Genomic DNA, 7565 nt, shown 5'->3' on the forward strand with positions numbered 1-7565 from the left:
TGGCAGTTATATGGCCTTTTACCTGTGTGTACCACTTCAACTCTTTCTGCAATTAGTTAGAATCAGTTCCTTCCTCTAACTGGTAACAAACTTTAGGTCACCTGAGCCTATTTCCCAACACATCCGAGGTTCCCATCAGTCTAGAGCCACAGTTCTCAAACTTTTTGGTCTCAAGACCCAATACGTGTTATAAAATTATTGATGATCTCAAAAAGCTTTTATTATCTACTTTCTGTTTCTATGAATTTGATTATTCTAAGATATTTCATACAGGTGGAATCATACAATATCTGCCCTTTTGTGTCAGGCTTATGTCACTTAGCATAATGTTTTCAAGGCTCAACTGTGTTGGATCACGTTGGATACTTGGGTGGTATCCACCTGTTAGCTATCGTGAATAATGCTGCTGTGAACATTAGTATATAAGTACCTGTTTGAGTCCCTGTTTTCAATTCTAGGAGTGGAATTGCCAGATCATGTGGTAGTTCTTTGTTTAACTTTTTGGGAAACTACCAAACTTTTTTTTTTCCCCGAAGTACCCGGGGGCTGGGGATTGAACCTGGGACCACATGTGTGGGAAGCCGGTGCTCAGACACTGAGCTGCACTGGCTTCCCTGAGTTGGCTTTTTCGTTTGTTTTGTTGTTGTTTGCTGTTTGTTTTTTTCAGGAGGCACAGGGAACCAAACTTGAGATCTCCCATGAGGGAGGCAGATGCTCAAGTGCTTGAGCCACGTCTGCTCCCCACAAACTTTTTAACAGTATACAATTTTACATTCCCATTAGCAATACATGAGGGTGCCAGTTTCTCCACATCTTTGCCAACCCTCGTTATTTTCTATTTCTTTTTTTTTTTTTTAATAAAAGCCATCCTAGTCGGTGTGAAGAGATACCTCATTGTGAGTTTGATTTTCATTTCCATAATGGCTAATGATGCTGACCATCTTTTCATGTATTTGTTGCTCATTTGTATATCTTCTTTGGAGGAATGTCTGTTCAGATCATTTGCGCATTTTAAAATTGAGTTGTCTGTATTTTTGTTGATATAAAGGTTGTTTATGTATTCTGGGTATTAGACGCTTTTTGGATACATGATTTCCAAATATCTTCTCCCATTCTTTAGGTTGTCTTTCTACCTTCATAATAATGTTCTTTGATGCAAAAAAGTTTTTAATTTTGCCGATGTCCTGTTTCTTTTTTCTCTTTTGTTGCTCATTGTCTTGGTGTTATAGCTCAGAATCCATTGCCAAATCCAAGGTCATGAAGATATTCCCCTATGTTTTCTTTTAAGACTTCATGGTTTTGTATTAACTTTTGCAAATCTTTTTTTTAATTTTTAAAAATATATTTTTAATTTATTTTTAAAAGATATTTAGGTTACATAAAATGTTACATAAAAAAATATAAGGGATTCCCATATGCCCCACTCCCCACACCTCCTATTTATCCCCAGATTAACAACTTCTTTCATTAATGTGGTTCATTCATTGCAATTGATTAACACATTTTGGCAAATCTCTTTAATACCTGGCTTAGTAGAAGATGCTGGATTTTCTTATTGCTTCTACATTCAGTCTGTTGCTTTGGTTGAAGAATATGAAGAAAATCTGCCTCACAGATTTGCAATTGAAAAGGAGAGGCATATTTAATAGCCTTTTCAAATAATTATGGGCATTCTTTAGTGATACTAAAGTAAAACTTGGCAAATGATAGTTTCTTAAAGATTGATTACGAAGTGAAGTCTGAAACCCTATCAGTGACCTTTGATAATCTATTACATTAAAATCCATTGGTCTCTCTTACATTCTGAATGGATTGAATTGATCATGCATTGATCATTTCGAAAATATTGGTTCCTTGAGCTATGTAGTATGTAGTTATAAGTGTTGACTTATTTCAATCAAAAAAATCATTTGATAACAGCAGCACTGATCTCATTCATCTTAAAATATTGGGAAACCCAGATAGTGGATACAAGTTTTCAAAAATTCTAATTTTTCTTGAAAGCTCAAATTTTATCATTAGCAGCAAATACTGTCATTTGATTTCCTTGAAGTGACAGACTCACTTGGTTTATTTTCAAGAAAATGTCTGCCAGACACTCAAGTCTGAATAATCATAGTTAATTACATAAGTAGAAAGTGGCTGGTTGAGCTTGCAGTTCAGTCACTTGAGTGCTTTGCTTGGAGACAATCATCATACATCACAATGAAGCAGAAGTGTTTTTGTGTACTTCCCACTTTGTCACAAAGAATATTAAAAAGATGTACTCAAGGCTTGAATTTAATAAAACTAATAATTTTTACCATATCATCAAGGACATTAAGTAAAGCTGTCTTTTTTTGTTTCTACCAGTACATAGAGGAGAAGAATATAAGAACTAATACAATTTAGTGCCACTGCCTTGATTCCAATATTGGTTTTATACCATCAATGCAAAATTCAAGACAGTTGTGTTTGGATAAACCATGGGATTCAAAAAAATTACTCAACACTTTGACTATTTCAGCACATGTGTTTGGTTCCAAGCACTCACACAGTAGAAGATTTTCAATGATTAGTTTGTACTAATATTGATGACTATAAGCAAAACAAATCCAACCACATTTGTAGATTTGTCTATTAGTTGGTCTAAGTGCAGTTATATAGATGAGATATTAACTTAGTTTTCATATTCACAGTGAAATATTTCATAGGTTATTGTATCTTTGAGAAGTTCTTTTATTGAATCCAGTAGGCATTCAGCAATATTGGCTATGCAAGGCTATATATGTTTCTCAGCTATTATGTGCATGTCTCTGACCTATACAATCTAACAACTCACCCTCTAAGATGCTTCATTGTCTTTCTTATTTCTAGTTTAAAACGAAATAAAACAAGTTTTATCTTTTAAATAGCTCATGTCTACACTAAAAATATTTTATTCCTCCTTTAAAACTCTGGTTAAAATTATAATTTAAATTGTTCTGTTGCATAAGACAAAATATTATTAACATTCTTTAAGATAAGGGGGAAACATCCTGATTTTGGATTTCCAGCCCTCAAAACTGTGAGGCAATAAATTCTTGTCATTTCAGTCGAAAAAAAAAAAAAAAGATAAGGGGGAGATGTGTTCACCAAGTGCAATGAATGTCTCATGATGATGGAGGAGGTTGTTGTTATGGGGGGAAGGAGTGGGGTGAGAGGGGTGGGGGTATATGGGGACCTCATTTTTTTTTATGTAACATTAAAAAATATAGGAAAAAGATAAGGGGAAGATAGCTTTTACTTTACTTCCATTTCTTATTAATTAATAGTTTCATCCAGTTTCTTTAAAGTTAATCCTTTCTTCCATTAGTCAGAAATTTCTACTATTTCTGTTTCATTTTTTTAGCATCTTTATACATAAATGATACAAGTGAGTCTTTTTATCTCTTATTTTTAAGCCAATCATCCTTAAAGATTAAAAATCCTATAAAATTGTTTTTTAATTTCAGAATGAAATAAATTCTAAAGTAATAGTTTTAGATAAAATTTTAAAACTTAGAAAAGTTTTTGAAAAAAATTTTCAAATATCAGAGCAAAAATGGCATCATTTGCCATGTGCCTCTGGAAAACTCCACTGTATACTTGAGTGAGAATGAAAGTGAAAAAAGCAAATAATGTTTTAACATTACAAAGATCATTCCAACTTTATAGACCTCCTGAAAAGGACTCTGGGCCCCCAGGAGTCCCTGAACCATGCTGATGACCACGAGCAGAGTTTTGAATGAGTTTGTATTCTCTTAAGTATGCTAAGGGGGAGTCTGCAGCTTTTTCTTTATTTGACGTTTATTATGGAACCTAAATGAGATTTCAGAAAGAGTTGATGATATGTTGAATAAAAAAAGAGCCTTGGTGGCTTTGGAGGTTAGCAGTTCAAGCGGTATGGGTTTAACTTGGATCCATTAACTTCTTCCGCCTTTGAAGCATACTCTGAAAGCCCATTCAGTCTGGTTAAAGGCACTAGAATTGGCTGTTTTACACTGTGGTAGCTCGGAGGTATATATCCCCCCAAAACATATGCTTAATCCATTCCTATGAGTGTGAACCCATTATAAATAGACCTTTTAATGAAGTTATTTCAGTAAAGGTGTGGCCCCACTGAATCAGGATGGGTCTTAATCCTTGTGCCTTATAGAGAAGACCACAGAGAGAGAAGCCAGAGGGAGCAGCCAGAAGCTGAAAGTCAACAGAACCTGGAGAAAAAGAAGGCATGGCCATATGTATTACCATGTGGTGGAAAAGCCAAGGAACCCCAAAGATTGCTGCCCAGCCAGTAACCCCTGGAGGAAACAAGCCTTCTAGGGTCTGAAACCATGAGCCAATAAATTGCTGTTGTTAAGCCAACCCATTGTATGGTATTTGTTTTAGCAGCTGGGAAAGTAAAACATACTATTTGATAAAATGAAAGAGAATTTAAATCCCACAGGTTGTTTCTTCAGATCAGCTCATGATCATTAATTTTCCTTCAATTAGAAAACTGCAGCAGCTCTAAGTGCTAGTATATGTGGTTGAAACTTAGTCACTTTACATTTTGGACATCCTGCTACAAATAAATTCCTTTGATTCAGTATAAAAACATATGCGTACATACCATGCTCCCAGTACTTTCAGGAAATACAAACGGTACATATCCTACATATTCCTAGTCTTTATTAATTTTTGTAAAGATATTACATGAAACAAACTAAGTAATATATTATTACGCTTTGCCTCAAATGCTCCAAAATAGGTTATAATATAGACCAGGATACAGGAATGGATTTTACATTTTCACAGAAAAAAGACTTAAAAGGGCCTTGAAAGATGGGTAGGAATGGGATGGAGGGCTATTTGAGGAGATTAATGATTTGGACAAAGGCACTGAGGTTGGAAGAAGGAGCCAAGCCTGAGGGAGGGCTATAAATATTTGCACACCAGCCACATCCAGAATTTAGAGGTGATAGAAAATACAGGAATAGCACTTTTCTTTTCTACCTTCTTACTGTCAAATTGTCTTAGTTTGGCAAGGAGAATAGAAAGTGAACCAAGAGAAATAGGGAGGCAGCAAGGGAAGGTAGGTGAATTGCATTCACCCAAAAGATGTTGTGGAAATAAAATGACCTTGGGTGTTAGAGCACCACTGTCTCTGGGAGATGTGTAATGTGCCTCCCCCCCTCCTTCAGGCAAGGCCTGTTATCCAGCTGCGGGGAGTGTGCTCAGCTGTCCACTCCCTCAGGTTCTGCCTCAGCTGGAAAGAGCCACCTTGCTGAAAAGAGCTACCTGGTTCAAGGCCATGCCTTTCTGGCACATCTCCCATCCGGAAACTGAGAGGCAGGGCTATAAAGGCACGGTCATTACAGACAACTCTGAAGGGCAACATTTGCCCAGAGCGCCCTGCTGGATTGGCAGAGGACTTGTCAGGCCACATCACAGCTTGATTTCTTTCTCCGCCCTGTCCTGCTTCTTCCCTCTTCCCTTTACAGGTATTGGTCCCTAATAACATCTTGCACCCCAAAATCTGCCTCAGTATCTGCTTTTATGACATTTTCTCATCCAGATTATTTACACACATACACACACAGTAGATATATACTTTCTCCCACTCAATAGGACACTATCCCTCAATTATCAGCAAATTGCATTTTCAACCTCTTCCCCTTATTGATTCTAAACATAAAAGCATTTTCTTGTAATGAAAATCTTTGTTGCCAAAATATTTTATAATGGAAAAATTACTGATCTTTTTCCACTAAACCCATTGTAATTTTTGCCCATTTGTGAGATACTGAGATCCTAAATGCATATCATGTTAAGAAAAATAGGATGAGACTAAAACAGATGCAATCAACTAATCTACATAACACTCGGCTATGAAAATTAGTACCAGGCTCTCAAAGCCTGACTGGGGGAATCGATTGGGAGATGGGGCTCACACTTACTTGAAGCACCTCCAGGACTGATACCCAGCTTCAGATCCAATCTCTCAGCATCATAGTTTTGACCTCAAAAAATGGAAAATATTCTCTATGTAACTCTAAAAATACTCTCTCTGAAAGGGTGAAAGCCACGTTCTGATAGTAATTGGGGTAACTTACTTGGGTCTGGCGCCATCTCTTCAGCAGCACATTCAGCCCCTTAGCCTCAAGTGCGTTGCAGGGGACCGTGGAATGGTTGCAGTGGGCCTCTTTGCAGGAAACTCGAGCTGGGGCAAGCGTTTCCTGAAAGACCTTCCATCAAATAAGGGATTGGGCTAGATGATCCGGTTCTGTGCTATGTGGGACACATAGGCCATTTTGATTTCTGGGAAGTAGATTAAATGTGATTTTTAAATTTTATTTTCAGCAAGGTTTTTTATATAAAAATAACAAGCAGCAGGCAGTGTGACTCCCTTAGCATTCATACATGAGAAACAAGAGTTCCTCTCATGTGGCCCTGGTGGAGGGCCAGCCCTGGGCTCAATTGTACAGCAAGCAGAGGCCCTCTTCAGTCTTTTTCCCACTTCTCCTTTCTTTGCCCTTCCCACTTCCTCAGGCCTGCCTTTCACTCAGGCTGCCCGTCGTACCACAACACCAGAATATCAGTTATTCAGGCCACTGCTCCTCTGATTCCCGTTACCCACAAAATGCAGTCCAGATTCCCAAGGTTGATACCCAGGGCTCTGGGGTCTGACGCTGACTACCTTAGCAGCCTCCCCACTGGCTGTCCACCAAGTGGCTCTTCCCCCACTCTCACACCCTGAAATTCTCACAGTCCCTGGACACACCATTTACATTCTCAACTCTCGGCCTTTGCACTTACTGTTTTTCTTTCTCCTTAGACTGATCTCCCCTTTGTTCACCCACCGCCGTCTGCCTGGCCAGCCACCACTCAACCCTCCAGACTCTGTCACCTCCAGACCCCCTCCTGGTTCCCTTAGTATCCTGCACAGGCCTCCACTTTAACTTTTTTGGGGCATTATGGTAATTTATGTTTTATGTCAGACCCCTCACTTGTGAGTGTCTTAAAAGCAAGAACAGTGTCTTGTTCAGCACCTGTTACAGTGCCTGACACTTTAAAATAGGCCTCAGGATGTGTGTACAATGTTGCATGAAAAGCTTTTCCCCAAGCCCTTCTGAAAGAACCCTTCTGTCTTGTTTTATTTGCTTATTTTAACATTTTCCCTCTGGCCAAAGCATCTCTGGCAAATGGGAGAGGTCTAAGAGTGATTTCCAGGCAAGTCATATGCCAGTCACAATGCCCAGAACCCAATATGAAAGAACTAAAACTGTGTTGAGTTAATGAAAAAGCCTCTATGCCTTTTTAAAATTTTTTATTTTATTAATTTATTGAAAGTTATCACTTATACATAAACATACATAATAAGTGTATAGTAAAAGTTGTGAATTTACAAAACAAAACTACATAACATCGTACATGGCTGTCATACCTCACCCTACCACCAATACCTTGCATTGTTGCGAAACATTTTTAACTAATGACTAAAGAGCATCTTCAAAATACTACTACTAACCCAAAGTATTTTGCCCCCAACCCACTCTATTATTATTTTTATATCATTTATACAT

The sequence above is a fragment of the Dasypus novemcinctus genome, chromosome 17 (genome assembly GCF_030445035.2).
Source record: "Dasypus novemcinctus isolate mDasNov1 chromosome 17, mDasNov1.1.hap2, whole genome shotgun sequence".
Classification (NCBI taxonomy): domain Eukaryota; kingdom Metazoa; phylum Chordata; class Mammalia; order Cingulata; family Dasypodidae; genus Dasypus; species Dasypus novemcinctus.